The sequence below is a fragment of the Anguilla anguilla genome, chromosome 9, assembly GCF_013347855.1.
Source record: "Anguilla anguilla isolate fAngAng1 chromosome 9, fAngAng1.pri, whole genome shotgun sequence".
Lineage (NCBI taxonomy): Eukaryota > Metazoa > Chordata > Actinopteri > Anguilliformes > Anguillidae > Anguilla > Anguilla anguilla.
The window spans coordinates 49,771,022-49,788,982 of record NC_049209.1 but is presented as its reverse complement, the minus strand read 5'-3'; the positions used below and the strand labels follow the sequence as shown (position 1 = coordinate 49,788,982).

Here is a 17,961-nt window from a genome sequence, read left to right as displayed (position 1 = left end):
TTTTCACAGTAACAGCCAGAACATAGGGAAAACAGATCCTCTTGCTCTGTGTTAATTTTAGTTTCTTTTTTTTTTCTTTGTAGTTGTAGATGTCAACATGGTTAAATTAGTTACATGGAGCAGGATAATATATATATATATTGGGAACTGGGCTTGTACCTCAAAGGTTGCGGGTTCGATTCCCAGCTGAGGTACTGCCGTCGTATCCTTGAGCCAGGTACCTAACCTGACTTGCTTCGGTAAAATATTCCGCTGTAAATGGATCCTATGTCAGAGTGTGATCCGTGCAAGTCGTTCTGGATAACGGGTGTCTCTCTAAGAGCTGAAATGGAATTATAGCGTCGGGGGGTTCTCAAGGGCCTGAGAGTAATTAAGGGGGCCAGGAGTCGAAAATGACCGGCGGTTTCGTCACGGTCCGCTGCCCCTCCTTGAAATCGCACAGGGGCGTGCGCTTCGGGTTCGCTCCCGTTTAGAATAAGGCCCCTTAATCCCCCCCCCTGCGATCCGCGTCGCGGCGACTGGCGGCGTATCTGCGGTAGAGCCGCGCGGCGGGTGGGGAAGGCCGCTCGGTGTCCGCGGTGAAGCCGAAGGACGGCCGGCTGGTTAGCATTCAGGTCCGCGCCGACCCGTTTGCCCACGGTTTCTTCTCCGGGTAATCGTGCCTCAGTTCTGTGCTGTAAGGGCGCCTGTGCTTCTGTCTACCTGGAGCGACTGTCAGTTAATGCTATTGCAGGTGAAACCAGGACAACCTACCAAACACCCCCCCCACCTCCCACCCCCTTCCTCCATTGTTCAGTATCGCGTTAATATTAGGCTGCCGATTTCCATCTCGGTCCCCGGCTCACTCTTCCGCGGAGGGAAGAACGACGTCAATTTTCCGTGAGAAATGGGGCTGGATTGCGATGAGGTTGTTGGGATAAAAAATTATCTCAGATTCTCTGGATCGTTCTGCAATTCGCAGCTACGCCAAGGGATAGAAAAAATGACCGAAAACCATTTTTTGATTTAGCGATGAAATGAAATGGGATGCTTCTCATTCGGCGATAAAATGAGAAGCATCACAACGTGATCCGTGATTGGCTGATTCTTTGGGGGGGGGATGTGATTTTTAAATATCAGTTATTTTCTTAATGGTTCACATATTGATATCATGGACTTAGCTCACCTCTTTGTAATGTCTGAAAGCTGTAAACGGAAGCTATCTGCCGAGCCGTCACATTTCAACTGAGTAAGTCGTCGCGCGAAGAATTGACCCGTAATCACATTCATCTGGGAGCACTCACAAAAGTGCCGCTCTCAGTCTACCGTTTTTCCGTACCTACTTTGAGATTGGTGCTTAGAGATAGAGAATTCTAGTGTCAGATCTACATTTCTACATCTTCTGTGTTTCCGAGGAGTTCTAAATGACCTGTGAAATGATCCGTTTCGTGCCAATTACGGCACAATTGATTTCATCTGAGGAGGAAAACAATTAGACCGCTGGACTGCAACAGACTTTGTTTAAAAATACGATTGGCACACACTCGAGATGGAAGTGTTTGAACCTCGTGAGACAGTGGGGTTATTTTTGTTCTCTTAGATGTTGTTTAGACAGCGGGCTTTAATGCTAATGTGAGAGAAACTGTTTTTCAAATGCAGTGTTTTTTTTTTTTTGCCCAAACAATAACTTTACAAATGGCCAGTAAATGATGATGATGATGATCAGATGATGCCCGTAAACGCTCACATGGGGAGCGATGGAAAAGGTACTTCAGAGAATTAATAATTGAATAAACAAACAAATAAATAAAATTTGGTCAGACGAAAGTCAGTCATTTGGTAGGCATCGGATTTAGGATCACACAATGTTGTCAAAATCAGATTTGAAAACATCACGTTCTACGTGATTATGTGCTGCTTAGACCTCGAGGAAAATAGTCTAGAATTCCCCCATAAGAGAATAGAATTGCTGCACCATATAAAATGAAAATTAGTTATCAGAATCTGTAAAATAAGGGGCTGGTTGGGTAGCTCATTTGAATCCGGCCCAAGCCAGAGTAGACTGTGGCCAGCAGCCCTGCAGGGGCTGCACCTGATTGGCTTCGCCTCGCCCAAGGGATTATGGGAAGGATTCAGAATTCTGATGACAGTCCACACATGCTCTCCCCACACGTGTATGATTGGGTCTCCTCGACCCTCGCTCTGCACGAATCTATAAAATATATTGTAGCACTTCACAATACGGGGAATTTTACAACTTTTTGTCACTTTTATATATTGTAATATATTTTTGAAGTAAATTATTGTGAAATATATTTATTGTGATCCCCAAAATCAATCAATCAGCCTTTATTTATAGAGCACATTTTATACAAATTTGCAACACGATGTGCTGAACACAAAAATGAAAATAAAGAACTTTAAAATCAGGTGATACATAAAAGTTCATAAAAGATAAGATTAAAAAATAATAAAATGATTTAAGAAGATTAAAATGATTACAAAAGAATATGGATGCACTAACTAAAAGCAATGCTAAAAAGGTAAGTCTTGAGATTCTTGTCCATTCCATTTATTTTAAATATCCCTTGGTATATTATGCACTATTTCAGTAAGGGTCCTTTGAGAGCTTTTAAAGGGAAAAGGGCCATCCATGGAGAGCCATCTGATGCTACTGGGAGTATTTTGTGTCTGTCTATCTATTTTCTCCTAATAGCATCCTGAGACCCTACAGAAAAAAGTTATCTTGGATGCCAAAAAAATGTTGCCATGAAAATACTTTCAAAAATATTGTTTATTTTATTGTTCTTGAATGAACCTTGAAGTGCAAGTCTCATATTGTTCTTGAGATTGAGACCAGTGACTCAATGTCTCCTACAGAGGACAATAATGAGTTGCCAGTTGCTATGGAGAATATGGAATGTTCAGTTCTACTGTATTTGTGTTCAGTGTTGCATCTGCCTCTGTCAGTATGGGTGAGCACCAATGAGCACGCTCGTTCAGCCCCCAAAGTGTGATGTCATCCCGCTTCTTCATCTCGCTCCACAGTCCGCCAGCGAAACGGAATGTGCAGGTATCCTGCAGGCACCCGACTGACCTGCAGGGGGGCGCTGGTGTGCGATGAACCACAGATGCCCCCCCCCTCCCCCCGCTCCCCTATTGAATGAACTCCCACAAATACCCCCAGGTGAGGTTACGACCAATCACTCGCTGCCTTGTGGGGCAGCCAGACTCGGTATCAGCCCGTGGCCGGGAGGGCGTAGGTACATTTTTGAGGCAAGTCCAGCATTGAGTTCCCCCCTCCTGTGACCAGAACCGGGGGGAAGCGTTGAGGCCAGGTTGAGCCAGTTACCTGGGGCGGGTGTGGGGAGCGGGGGTCTCAGACACCGATTAGCTCAAGCCAGCCCACGGCCATCGTTATGCGAGGACGAATCAGCTTATTACCTGATATGCAAATGGCCTCGATTATACCGGAGCTCCGGGGTCGGGGGGGATCAGGGGGGCCTCGTTCAGCGATTTAGCCTGGAGCTCCAGGAGCCGCCAGCGGGGAGAGGGGTAACAAAGGAGGTTAAATACACGAGCGTCACGAAACGGATGACCCCCCCGTCTGACCCCAGCTTTTTAGCGGCCCGCCGCTAGTTAGCATATGCAAACCCCTCGCGGTGCTCTGCCCCTGACTGCACGCAGCTCCGCAGCGCGAGATCCTACCCATAAGACACCGCGGCTCGTTCAACTCCGAACAGTGGGCTGTCACAGAGACAAATAGAAGTGTGGCGTTAAGATGAAACTGTGCTCTTAGATTGGGGGTTCAGGGTGTGGCTCGCTACCAGCCGAACTCCGGACAGAAGAGAAAGCCCTTTTTTTTGGGGGAAGAGCAGAGGAGATGTCGGTCCCTCTGGTCATCCGTGGAGGAAAAACCATTTGCAATACCCAGCACCTGTTTCCCTTGTCATTTCTGGCAGCCATGATTTGCCAGGCACTGAATCCAACTGAGGCCTATCGGGCCAAAATGGCGAACTACTCCTTTTCTACAAGACCCCGCCCGAAACACCTGCGGGACAGTGAGTGCAGTTTAAGTACCAGCTATAGCAGTCCAGCATTGTACCAGGCACTCCCGGTGTAAATCATGCGTTCAGGTTAGATCATATGGCATTCATCGCTTATTAAAGATGAATGCCGTATGATATAAAGAACCTATATTAATAAACCCTGGTGAACGGCACGAGCCACGACAATGCTTTTCATTAATTTTTTTTTACCCCCCTCCCCCCACATGTACTGGTTAGCCATTTGTCATTTTGACTCGTTCTATTAACCGAGCTGACATTTGTAGCCCATAACATCTGTAGCCTACACGGCTACACAATTGCCGCCATTATTCTACCTCGCTAGCTCGTCGACGAACATTCGCTCGCGGTTAACAGTCAGCGGTAGGTATTGAACGTGAAGCGAAACTAGTAAAAAATTTAACTTTTTTTTACGGTGCGCCATTTACAGCGAGGGTGCAATTTCAGCAGAGCGAGTTACCGTTTTGGCAGTTGGGGTTTTGCGGATATTCGGCTTTCCGCGAGCGCTACCAGGTCCGTTCACCGCTAGTTTTCCGCGAGGCGTTCAGATCGCGGTGCGGACAGGCTTCTCCGCGTCCGAGCGGTTGCCTTTGTGCTCTAATGGCTGATTCTATTTCTAGGGTTTTTTGAGTTATAGCCCCTGAAACTCGCAGCCCCCCCCCCCCCCCAGAGGAAACCACTGCATAATATTGAGTCCAAACATTTCAGCGCTGAAAGATTATGATGAGTCCATCGGGTTCAAAATCCCGCCTGTAACCCAGATAGCAAATGACAACATTCACATCATTTTATTAATGCTGTGGCAGTGAATTAGGTTAGCAAATCACATCAGTTTCCTTATTTTATATCTCTCTCTCTCTCACACACATACTCTCTCTCTCTCTATCTCCATCTTTCCCTTTCTTTCTCTCACACAATCAGAGAATTTTAAATTTTACATTTTATTTTTAATAGTTACGCAATCCTCTCGAAACTATGAAATGGTTTGCAAATAAGTAAGTCAAGTCAAGTTGTTGAGTCCAGTTCTGTAATACATACACACAAACACTCTCTCTCTCTCTCTCTCTCTCTCTTTCTCTCACTCTCTCTCTCTCACTCTCTCTCTCTCTCTCTCTCTCTCTCTCTCTCTCTCTCTCTCTCTCTCTCTCTCTCTCTCTCACACACAAATCTAAACGTACGCCCAAGGTAAAAACACATAAAATTTGTAACGAGGCTTTTTGACTCTTTACGACTGGAAGGAGGACGTCTCTCTCTCTTTGGCGGTCGGGCGAGGTCACAGCTGCCGGTGGAGCGCTTTGCTCTGGGGATGATATACTGAGGGGCCTCAGGAAATGTTATTTTTTCCGTTCAGGCAATTTTTAGTGCCGCGGGACAGCCGTAGCCTTGACAACCTACCTGTCGGCGACTGCGCAGTTTGTGCAACATCGCAGGTCATCTCGTGTCACAGGTAGAGGCCTTACCTTACGGAGCTCACTGGTCAATCCAGAGTTGGGGGGGTGGGGTTCATAGAGTTCCCCCTCAGCCTATGGTAACACCCCCCTCCCCCCCGAAAAAATATTGATTGAGTCCATTTGTGCTGGGTTTTGGTCTGCAGAATGTGTAATAAAGGCAGATTCTGAAACCAAATGAATTGTGTCCACCTACTGTGCTCCCATCCCTGCCCCCTACCGCTCGCTCAAACTGAGAGATGCCATTTTGTCAGTCCCCCCCCCCCCCATTTCATCTCCCCTCATATTTGGTTTTAATATTGCCTCAGCACAGTAACACTGAGCCTGAAGGGGAGCAATAACACAATAATTATGTGATTGTAAAAAAAAAAATAATAATTTGATTTGTTTTGTAATACGAATGGTGCCATTAGCCCGGATTCAAATAAACACTTGTCCTTTTTGACACGCGATTAAATTCCAATGTGTTCATTAAATTTTATTATTATCGCTCGTTTTTTGCTGAGAGACACCACGCACAAAGACACTTTATGGGAAATTAGGAGAGATAAGAAAGACTCGGCCTGAACACCCCCCCCCCCAAAAAAAAAAAAAAAACAAAACAAAAAAAAAACAGCTAGTGGGAAGATAAACCACTCAGACAGCGATGGCCAATAAAGGCTGTTAACACGATGACTGGGAATTATTCGTTTTTTCTGTCTGCATATTTTGATCTCCATTAGCTTTTACACATGCAGCAGCTACTCTTCCCTGGGTCCTCACAAAGCACAAAAACATGACACATTACAGGACACACTAATACACACAATCACAACACAAAGCCAAAGCTTGTCCTGACTGCGGACTGGTGATTCTAAATAAGCTGATTGTATAATTACTGATATTGGTCTGATTGAGGAAATGGTATTGTTTTTTGTTCAATTGTGTTTTCCCCCATGTACACAGGGCTCTGATCACTTGAAGATCCACAAAATGGATGTACTGTACAGGCATGCAATGTTGGGTCCCTTTTGGTCACACCTTTTCTTTACTCTGGCGCCCCCTACTGGTGCCATGAGCTTCCCTATACAGCCAGGACAGGTGAGTCACTGTTTGTCTTCCACCATCTGCTTAACCTCTTTAAGCCGTGAGGTCACAAATATGTGATTAGAATGTTCTTTACTGAACATTCTAATGGTGACGTAACAATCACTGCTGATAATAGACAGCGACGGAGTTCTAGAACACTGTTCTAAAAGATGTTCCAAAAACTCTGCATCAGGTTAAACTGTAGCTTGGCTCAGTTAATGTTGAACTAATGGTAATACTTTTTTCTCCTTTTCTCCCAAATTTGGAATGCCCAGACGTGTTGACATGGCAACGCTCATCGCGTCACCTAGCGAACGAGCAGCCGCCGTTTCTTCCCGCGCCGCCGTTGTCAAGCCAAGTTTGCGCAGACGTGAGTCACCTGCGGCTGAGCAGGTGAACCTGCACGCTCTTCTGCAATGTTTCCCGGTTTTGAAGCATATCTGCTGGCGGCATGCGCTGAGAGAATTACAACGAGGGGTTCATGCAGCAGATGTGAATATACATATGCAAACGATCAACTTTCAGTTTGTAATTTAGCATTGAGAGGCTTTTTCAAAGTGACAGTTTATCACAGTCTGTTAAGTCTATGGGAGAGGAGTTATGGACCGTCAAACAAGGCCTCGAGTAACTTGTAAAGCAGTGCTTGTCACCGATAAGACCTTTTTCCCTTGGGAATGTTTTACTTAGAATTAGTTGTTCTGCTTGTCCTGACATTTTACGCTCTCTTTGAAGAGTCTGAAGGCTCCACACAAGTTCAAACACAACATTTAGTGTGAAGTTCTCGTGCGCTCTCTCATAAGCCGGTCTATCTAGCACGGTCTGCTAAATTATAGATCTCAGGCTCCCTGTGTTTGAACGAGGCAACGGCACATAAATTATTGTGCTTCGCTAAAAGGGGCTCGATCCGAGTCCGCGGTCAAGAGCACGTTTTTCACTCTTCAAGAGGCTGTTTATAAGGGCGATTTGTCAAAAAAAACGCCGGAGGTAAAAACAAAACTCTTCAGATGGAGTGGTCGTCCACGGCCTGACTGCGTCGATGTTAGGGTGCGCGCGAGCGCGTGAGGTGGTTCTGCCGTATGTATGCCAGTGCGGAGCGACGGGGGGGGGGGGGTCCGAGAACTCCCAGGGTCATGTGACCGCGGCAGGCACGGCTGACCCCGGGGAGGGCGTGTCTATAGCGTGTCACGTGACTTCACTCGTTTCGGCGCGGAGAGAGCATTCCGACGCGTGCGAAGGCGAGGATGAAACAGAATTATTTCTGCTTCCCTTTAAGTGGAGGGGTTTCCAAACAGCACGTCTGCACGTCTCGTGTTCGTGTTCGTACGCATCGCTAGTGTTTAATATGGCCCAGTCTCCGTGCTTCCTTTTTAATGAAGACTCAGCTGAAACAGGAAATCTAAATTCTGATTTTTTTTTTTTTTTTTTTGTGAGAGCTCCCTGTCTCAGGGACTTTTCCACTCATCTGTAATGATTCATCGGGTCCAGCTCAGCGAGCATTAAGAGCCGAGATACCTGGGCCTGCAGCCTTTATTTAAACAACCCTGAACCTTTCACACTACCTGATTTTAATTCACAGGCAAATGAGCGATCATGCAGAGTTTAATCATTTTCGTATTTCTGTGGGATTTCCGCAGTTCTTGGGCAGCAGCTGCTGTTACGGTGCTGAGAGAACATCTCTGAAGGATTCCAGCCCCCAGGCGGACTTGGTCTGCTTCACTCTCTCTCTCTCTCTCTCAATCTCGCTTTCACTCTCTCCCTTTCTTCCCCCCTCTCTCTCTCCCTCTCTCTCTCTCCTCTCTCGCTCTCTCTCCTTTCTCTCTCACTCCCTCTCCCTCTCTTTCCCTCCCTCTCTCTCTCTCTCTCTCTCTCTCTCTTTCTCTTTCTCTATCCCTCTCTTTCCCTGGCTCTTAATTACTTTAACTGAGAGCTGCTGTGCAGGGGCTCAAGTCACCTCACCCACAGTTCACAATCAGGAGCTAATTGAAGGGCACCAATAAACACAGCAGGAAGCTGGAGCCCTTCCTGATGAACAGGAGATGAGAGAGAGGGAGAGAATGAAAGAAAGAATGAGAGACCGTACGTGAAGAGTAGTGTTCTCTCCACTGACCGTCTATTACTGTGCAGAAATAGTTTTCCCATGGGTGGCCAGAATGGCTTCTCTCTCTCTCACGACTCACAAATGCAAACTCAATTTGCGCAAGGGGAAAACTCAGTGAATGTTTCCGAGGCTTGTGTGAAACTTTTCCAGGACAGGAAGTGAATGGAGATGGTGTAAACTCAGTGATTGGCATCGACGGTCCCAGTGTACATGTAGTGTACATTAGCATATTGCAGGTGAAATAGTACCAAACAGCCACGGAGCACTTGTTAATGTGTGACTCTGCTCCCAAGAAACCAGTTGGGGCAGAGTTGAATGTTTCAATTGATCAGTTAACTGCAGGATAAAAACAAAGTCCCAGACTTCCCTGTAACTTTTTAGGCTCAGGGTCCGAGTCCCACTGTCCTACCCCGGAGTGCTCTGGGTCCCATTACAATGAGCCCTGCAAGCTCTTTTGCCTTCGGTGTTCCAGTCAAAAAAAAGAAAAAAAAAAACGGAATAAGTTAGAGAATTTGCAAAGCTTGTAAAGTTTGTAAATTGACCCGGATACGTGTGGCCGCAGAGGCAATAAATAATGTAGTTATAATAACAGGGGGGGGGGGGGGGGGTGGGGGATAAATAAGGCACGCAGCCGAGTATGCATATTTATGCCGCCGGTCGCCGACGCGTCGCCGCCCGTCTCTTCCTGAAGTGGTTTTTCCGCCGCGTCGGAACAATGAACGCTCGGCGAGGGGATACTTCACGTATAATGATGTTACCGCGGAGACAGATCGGAGACGGGGATCTCCTAATTCATCCTCGCGCGTCGCCCGGCAAAAAAAAAAAGGCGCGATAACGCCTTATCCCCCCTCTGTAAGCATAATATTTTTAGCGATTTGCATTAGCTTTCCTCGGGAAATATCATCAATCTTCGCACGCCGAGCCCTCGTGAGATAAGAGGACGGGGGGAGAGAGAGAGAAAGAGAGAGAAAAAGACTTGTTGGAGGAGGGTATAGTTGCGGGTATCTCTGAGTACCTCTTAGTTTGCTTCCAATTCATCCTGCCCCATTGTAATGAATACCCTGACAGACAATTTAGCGCGCTGTGCTATGTTGGATTAATGAGGGAACCCAGTGCGGCTGCTAAGCACAGATAGCACCAGTGGCCGTATTTACCCAGAGTATTAAACCATCGGCACACAAATACTATGTATAAATATGTGCGAGTGTGCGTGTGCGTGCGTGTCTGCGTGTGCGTGCGTGTCTGCGTGTGCGTGTGAGTGTGCACGTGTGTGTGTGTGTGTGTGCGTATGTGCGTGTGTGTGTGTGTGTGCGTGTGTGCGTATGTGCGTGTGTGTGTTCTGGATCTTTTAACGTGTTATTACTTAGTCTATGTGAACCAGTTTAAAGACAAGTGACTGTCCCAGTAGGGGAGGATCCATATGGATGCTATGTACTATTATAAACCATGGTGTGACCTCACAGTCATTGAAAGGCCTTTTTCTTGGGGGGGAACACAAAGTTTTTCGGTTGTAAGGTGGGCATTTTCACTTCTGCTTGAGTCTCCTGGTTTTCATTCTTACCTCAGCTTCAACAGCCAGGTCCCTTTCGGGGAGCCAGATGAGGTGAATTAACCAGCTAATCAACTGCTTTAATTGGTCAATTAAGTGCAGAGTAACAGTGCAAACCAACTGACCCCGTGTCTCCCCGGTCGCAGAATTCGGGCCCAAAACGTCGGGTTTGTTTACTTTTCATTTCTTAGCCGCCGCTTTGTCCTCGTGCGAGACTGCGTTGTGTGTTTGACCAATTGAAATGCGCGATTTAATCTCCAATCAGCTCTGCATTGCAGAGCCGTGCATTGTGGTGACTCAGCATTTTTAAAAAATGTATTAATTTTTTTCCCCGTTAAAGCTCTCGGAGTTTTCTCTCTCTCTACAGTCGCTCCGTCAAGGTGCTCGCCCGTCCGCTGGGCGCATACAGAACACCAAACATGGCCGCCGGACGCCTTTTTCCGAGCCGCCTGTCCGCAGTAACCCCCTGAAGGCTGGACGGGCGTTCTGACTGGCGTGTGGAAAAATTCGCCCACACACCCGGAGGAACTCCACACATCCGCAGACGGGTCCCACGGGTCCGTCTCTCTCTTTCTCCCTCTCTCTCTCTCTCTCTCTCTCTCTCTTTCTTCCTCTCCCTCCCTCGCTACCTCCCTCCTCTCTGCCTTTCTATTTTTGAAAATCCGAACCGTGATGACAAGGCCCGAATGAGGAATTGGGCTTTTTTCCCCCCCTCCACCCTCCAGGCCGCGTTGGATCAGACTGCTTCAGATCTTCCATGTAACTCCCAGCGTTCCTCTGCGTCCCCAGAAGTATCTCTGCAGCGTGCATACGCAACACGCTACACACACACACACACACAGCGCGTCCCCACGAGGCCTGAACAGCGACGAAAACAACAACACCAGCGCTGCTACTTTTTAAATTTTTTTTTACATTTTAAATCTGAGCTTTTTTTAATATATTTTTTTTTACATTATTATCTCCATAAAGAATGCGTGTCCTGGAGGAAGACACCACTCCAGTGAGTTCCCAGTAAACTGCTTTGACATCACAGGGCCTTGTGAGACCCACCCCAGCCTACCCCCTCGCCTACTTGAGTCCCGACGTGACTCCCCACAAGAAAGAGTCTGGGGGGGGGGGGGGGGGGGGGGCAGGGGGAAGGGGGGTGTGGTGCGCCATTCTAAGTCTGGCCACTAAACTCACATTTTAATTGAGTCCCCGCTGAGTTTGCCAGGAGGGGTTTTTACAGAGTCTGGGCTTTAAGCAGATGGCACACTATTTTTATATACACCTTCTGTCACACGCGCTGCTCCTCTCTCTGCCCGCCCCCCCCTCCACATTCCCCAAAAGACAAAAAAATGAGAGGGGCTCCATTTAATGGGCTCCCCTGGGCCCCCTCCACCCCTCCCACTCACGGCTTTGCCCAGTGCCAGGTTCAGGCACACCTGGAAAAAAGAAGAATAAAATGAAAAAAAAATTTAAAAAACACATTTGGGAGTTTGACAATTAAAAAACAACAACAACAATAACAACACTCCAGCATTTAATGATAAAAAAAAGAAACCATGTAATAAAAGGCAATGTTAAGCATTAAGTTTCTCGGAGGTGGTGTGACTTTGGTCTTTGGAAGCTGGCGCTAGATTGAGCGTAAGAAAGGCATAAAACTGTACTGTTGAAAGATGAGTTTGTGAGAAATTTCTTGGGAGTTCAGATGATAATCGCGACCGGGGATATTTTTGATAATGGCGTTGAGACCTTATTTGACAATAATCTGCACCGACCGAGATCTGCCTTCTGCAATTTAATCTTGACGTTTTGAAACTTAATGTACCGGGGAAAAAAAAAAAAATTACCCTGGGTTATATATGCACATGTAGTACAACTCTCGTGTGTTTTCTGTTTGTTTGTGTTTTGGCCTTGGAGGCTTCGCAGCCGTGAATGTGGCTGAGCATTATGCTAATGCCGCTCGAATCATTCAAATGGCATCATTGAGAGGCGCGCGAACACGTGAAATTGCCCATCCAGGCGGAGGGAAGCACAAACGGGGATGAGAGGTGTCCTTATCCAAAAGCGAATGGCTGCAGCAGGTGGCGAACATTAAGCCCTTGGCTCAGAACTGGGGAGGGAACACAATGGGAGAAATTCGGCGTCTAACGTGCCTCTGCATTTCCCTGTGTGGATGATGAGCTGTGGGATGCGTTCTCTGTGGTGATGTGGGGGGGGGGGGGGGGGGTGGGGGGGGGGGCAGGGGGTGGTGGATCCAACTAAAGCCGGATTTTTCTACGCTCGTCCGATTCGGAGGAGGGGTTTTTCGGCTGTGTGACGGGCCTAGAAACACGATTGGTGCGACGGACTGGGACAAACAACAAACACGATACAAAACAAGTTGAAAATAAGAAAATAAAACTAAGTTCATTTTTCATTTGCATATCCTCTGAAGACCCAGTGATTCATTATTTTCCCCTGTGTGGGGCATGAGTCCCTGGTCTTTAATCTCAAGAACCATGTATTCTACTGTGTTGACGCGTGTACTGCAAGAGACATTCAATAACGATAAAATAAACTATATTTTTGAAAATGAAAATACTTGAGGATGTACTGAACCACCAGAAAGTTTCCCAAATTGTGTTTAATCCCACTTTGCATTCTTTTTCTCTGGCCCCTCTATACGATTCCCCCCTAGCTAACATGGCTGACGATTGTTGCTTACTTTGTAGTGAAGTACAGTGTGACTAAAAAAAAAAAAACATGTCAAGAGCCTGCAGGGGAAAGACAAGGAGCATGCTGGGAGGAGAGAGAGGGCGAAGGACGACTCATCGAGTGGTGCTGGCGTTCCCTGTTACCAGAGGATTTGACTCGTAAGTAACGCACGGCTTCTCTCGCTGTGGGCCAACAGCACGGGCCCCTTAATCCCATCAGACCCGATTGGGCCAGAGGCCTCTCGGGACGGCCGCCCTGCACCGGTGTGAACGAGCGGGCGAGGCTTTTCCCAGGATGCATCACTCATCATCTCACTTCCACCTGGGTTGTGCCTACAGTCTCAGAAACGAAGCTACAGTGGAGGTACGGTTTTGTTCCTCTAAGGAACACATTTCCCAAATGTCCCTAGGAAGTACAATAATGTTCTATTTTGGTACTAGTAAGTGTCTTGTACAAGTAAAAAACGGTACAAATGAATTATGTATCGCTGGCTAAGGGTTCAGGTTTATGAACCTTTAAGCTACCACCGCAATGACAGGTGCGTGTACCTTTTCAAGCGCTTTTTTGTACCTATTCCCTGAGAGTGTACCAAATGGTGCCTTACTGTGTTACTTCCGCAAGCAGTCGTAACGCCTTCCGCAGACACGTCTATGCATGTTTAGCCGCGTTTTTCCAAAAGGACGGTTTTTTGAACAAAGGATCAATAACGCAAAAAGAGGAAGAGAGAGAGAGAGAGGCGAGGGACGCAAAAGAGTCACGACCACTTCGCTCTCTCGCTTTGCCTCTGTTTTTTTTTATTATTTCCGTTTTATCAGCTGCGCCCAGGCGTGTGGTGGACAGTTCATCCAGAGTGAAATAGCCCTTAGCCGCAGGAACGAACGGTTTGCGAAACGCGCTACAGCGATCCACCATTTTCCTTCCGGCAGAATAAAAATAAAAGCGTGATTTAATGGGCAGATTTCATGTAAAATATGACGGTCTCGTCGCGTGTGTTGTTTATCCATTTTACTATTTCGCATTTGAAGGACCGTAACATTTTTTTTTGTGTGTGTGCCATGATGAATCTATTTCATTTTTGCATTTTGTTTATTCTACGTTTTGTCTCCTGAGGGGAAAAGGAAATAGAACTGGGGGGGTGGAAGGAAAACAATAGCGCTAAATGATGAAAAAACGCAATCTTTGCACATTTTGAAATCTGTGGTAGAATGCAGATACTGAATCTATGCTACCTGCTCAATGTAGCATAGATTCTCGCAATCAATAGCACATTATAGCGAGACGCAAATTCCGCCATTATTTACAAATATACAAATGATGTTTTGGTCTGGAAGTAGATCACATTCACTTTATGACATGTCAAATTATTCATCTCCATTCAGCTGTGGGAGAAGAGAAAAGCCAGAAAAATACATATATATTATATCTCGGCCTCCTTGAATCTCTCCCTCTCGCCATCCTTTCAATATCTCCCTCCTTTCTTCTGTTAAATTTCAAAACCTCACTTGCATAGTTAATGTACCAGGTGGATGGATGGAATTTAAATATCAAAAAAAGAGAGAGGAAGACCTGAAATTCCCTTTGGAGTTGCACTAGAAGGTTGGCGTCTGCCGAGTTTGAAAACCTCCCCCGTGCTGTTATTCTGCCGGGTGAAGCAGTAGCGGAGAGCTGCGCAGTTATTCTGCCGGGTGAAGCAGTAGCGGAGAGCTGCGCAGTTATTCTGCCGGGTGAAGCAGTAGCGGTGAGCTGCGCAGTTATTCTGCCGGGTGAAGCAGTAGCGGTGAGCTGCGCAGTTATTCTGCCGGGTGCAGCAGTAGCGGTGAGCTGCGCAGTTACTCTGCCGGGTGAAGCAGTAGCGGTGAGCTGCGCAGTCATTCTGCCGGGTGAAGCAGTAGCGGTGAGCTGCGCAGTTATTCTGCCAGGTGAAGCAGTAGCGGTGAGCTGCGCAGTTATTCTGCCGGGGGAAGCAGTAGCGGTGAGCTGCGCAGTTATTCTGCCGGGGGAAGCAGTGGCGGTGAGCTGCGCAGTTATTCTGCCGGGTGAAGCAGTGGCGGTGAGCTGCGCAGTTATTCTGCCGGGTGAAGCAGTAGCGGTGAGCTGCGCAGTTATTCTGCTGGGTGAAGCAGTAGCGGTGAGCTGCGCAGTTATTCTGCCGGGTGAAGCAGTAGCGGTGAGCTGCGCAGTTATTCTGCTGGGTGAAGCAGTAGCGGTGAGCTGCGCAGTTATTCTGCCGGGTGAAGCAGTAGCGGTGAGCTGCGCAGTTATTCTGCCGGGTGAAGCAGTAGCGGTGAGCTGCGCAGTTATTCTGCCGGGTGAAGCAGTAGTGGTGAGCTGCGCAGTTATTCTGCCGGGTGAAGCAGTAGCGGTGAGCTGCGCAGTTATTCTGCCGGGTGAAGCAGTAGCGGTGAGCTGCGCAGTTATTCTGCCGGGTGAAGCAGTAGCGGTGAGCTGCGCAGTTATTCTGCCGGGGGAAGCAGTGGCGGTGAGCTGCGCAGTTATTCTGCCGGGTGAAGCAGTAGCGGTGAGCTGCGCAGTTATTCTGCCGGGTGAAGCAGTAGCGGTGAGCTGCGCAGTTATTCTGCCGGGTGAAGCAGTAGCGGTGAGCTGCGCAGTTATTCTGCCGGGGGAAGCAGTAGCGGTGAGCTGCGCAGTTATTCTGCCGGGTGAAGCAGTAGCGGTGAGCTGCGCAGTTATTCTGCCGGGTGAAGCAGTAGCGGTGAGCTGCGCAGTTATTCTGCCGGGTGAAGCAGTAGCGGTCAGCTGTGCTGCTGCTTCAGGAGGTGCTGCCAAATGCGTGGCCGTGGCACCAATCTGAGCGCGCTCACAAATAAACCTGTTCCCGCTCCTGAGGGAGCGACACTCGGACGGCGAAGAGCACGGTCAAAGGCCTCGGAGACTGCAGTCTGTGAGAGGGAGAGAGAGAGCTGGAAAGAAGGGAGAGAGAGAGGGTGTTTGGAAAGAAGGGATAGAGGGAGAGAGGGAATGGTTGGGAAGAAGGGATAGAGAGAGAGAGAGAGCAGTGGAAAGAGGGGAGAGAGAGAGGGAGAGAGATGGAAAGAACAGAAAAAAGGAGGGAGATATTGAAATGATGGAGAGAGGGAGAGATTTAAAGAAGGGATAGAGTGATTGAAAGAATAGAGAGTGTGAGAGGGAATGAGATAGAGTGGTGGAATGAAGGGAGAGAGGGAGAGAGATTGAAAGAAGGGATAGAGAGATAGAAAGAATAAAGAGATAGAGAGTGTGAGAGAATGAGAGAGATAGAGAGAGATTGACTGACTGCGGGCTTTCTATGGTAATGGGCCTGAGATTGGCGGCTGGGTGAAAATGAAAGAGAGATATTGACAGATTGCACATCTTTTGCCGAATATTAATGCACGAGTAATTTTTTTTCGTTTTTTCTGGTCTCATTCACTGGTCTGAGTGGAAAAACCTGATCGGGCTGCAGACAGGTGAGCACGCCAGCTTTTTAAAGTCCGGAAAGCAGGTAGGAGGGTCGAGCGAGGTCACTCTAGATGTTCCTCCATTTTGTGGTTCGCTTGGCCTAAATGCAAATTGGGTTTGAAGCGACCTAAGAGAAGCCTTGATTGTTCACACGCATTCATATAAGCGCATACATTCCAGACAGAGGTGTTAAGAAATATTAGCATCAGCAAATAATATTTATGAATTTTGTATTCAGGCGGGGGTGGGGGGGGGGGGGGGGGGGGGGGGAGAACTCCAGTAATAGACGGTGAAGTGTCACGGTTTTTTTTTAGAAAGACTCATTTTTATTTCCTCGCTATGTGCTGTTTGTGGAAATCTCTCACCCGGAGATTACCGTGTGACAAATTCATTTATCCCCCCCCATGTCTTTTTTTTTTTTCTTTCCGCGGCTTCAAGGTGACATGACGGCACTTTTTAGATACGACTTCATGGGTCCCCCCGGGTGCCATTTTCTACCCTCCCGCTTGTCAAAATTTCATATCGCGGCTAGCGGTTTGAGAGCGAACATGTCATTTGCTGATTGCAATCACACGGCGATGGCTGCCAGTTTCATAAATAGCGTTATGTAGGGGGGACGTCGGGAGAGCTTAGCCGATAAGTTCGGTCTCTACAGCTGCCGGCTTGGCCCCTGTAGCCTCCCGGGGCACGCAGAGTCGGAAGCTGTGGTTATGTTATTGCCGATAATGACGGGGAGTTTTTTTTTTTTTTTTTTAAGCCGCGGGGGCAGGTGGCGTCGTAGTGTAGTGCAGTGGTTAGCGAACTGGACTGGACTTATTGCTCCCGGAGATTGCGGGTTTGATTCCCAGGCCGGGGCACAGCCAATTGCTTATCTGAGCAAATTACTTGCTAACCCTGAATTGCTTTTGTAAATAGCTGGCTGTATTAACGAAAATTGTAAGTGTCTGTTAGAAAAATGGATGAAAATGGAATGTAATTTGGGGAGAAGTCTGACTCCAGTCAGAATTTGTCCTTAAATCAGTGTTTTCTTTTTTTTCCTTCACAAATGGGTTTGTGTTTTTGTTCTGTTTCTGGTGACGGCTGAACTTTCCAAACTACATTCGCGATAGAAACGTGCACTTAACTGTGAGTTAAATGCAGATCTGAATTAACATATTTTGCATGTGTTCACCACTGGGAACCAAAGACTGAAAGCAAGAATGCATTTTATTGTTTTTGTTATTTAGCTCAGCACTCACAAAATCCCCACTGTTCAAATCTGTTTAGAGATGCATTCTTGCTCTCCATCTTTGGTTCCCCGAACGCTCCCAGAATGTTAGTTTCAACATTCCTGTGACCCTTGACCTTGAACATGATTTTGAAGTCAAAATGCACATTGCAGGAACTGCAGCCCATTTAAAAAAATATGGACTTGAAACAGAAAAACCACAGTCTAATGCAAATAGAGTGTATTGAAATATTTTTTAAGTGAATAGACTTTTAAATAATTATATTTTACAAGAGTGTTTTAGTAAAAGGGAATTAGCAAAATGTATCATTGCAATATTGGAAAATGGCAATTATTTGTATATATTCCCATATATTACGTTTTACAAAATTGTGATAATATCTTTCAATATTGCAATTTATTGC

General features: G+C 47.1%; 1 long non-coding RNA gene across 2 annotated transcripts; it reads left to right on the top strand.

The window, feature by feature from the left end:
• The first annotated feature begins 6,311 nt into the window (after nucleotides 1-6,311).
• LOC118236459 lies at nucleotides 6,312-11,090 on the top strand. 2 transcript variants are annotated; one of them, XR_004767041.1, is made up of 3 exons: nucleotides 6,312-6,574; nucleotides 6,838-6,932; nucleotides 10,577-11,090. It is a non-coding gene; the product is annotated as an uncharacterized LOC118236459 (long non-coding RNA). The 2 variants fall into 2 exon arrangements; XR_004767040.1 differs by having other exon boundaries at nucleotides 6,838-6,955.
• Nucleotides 11,091-17,961: the final 6,871 nt, after the last annotated feature.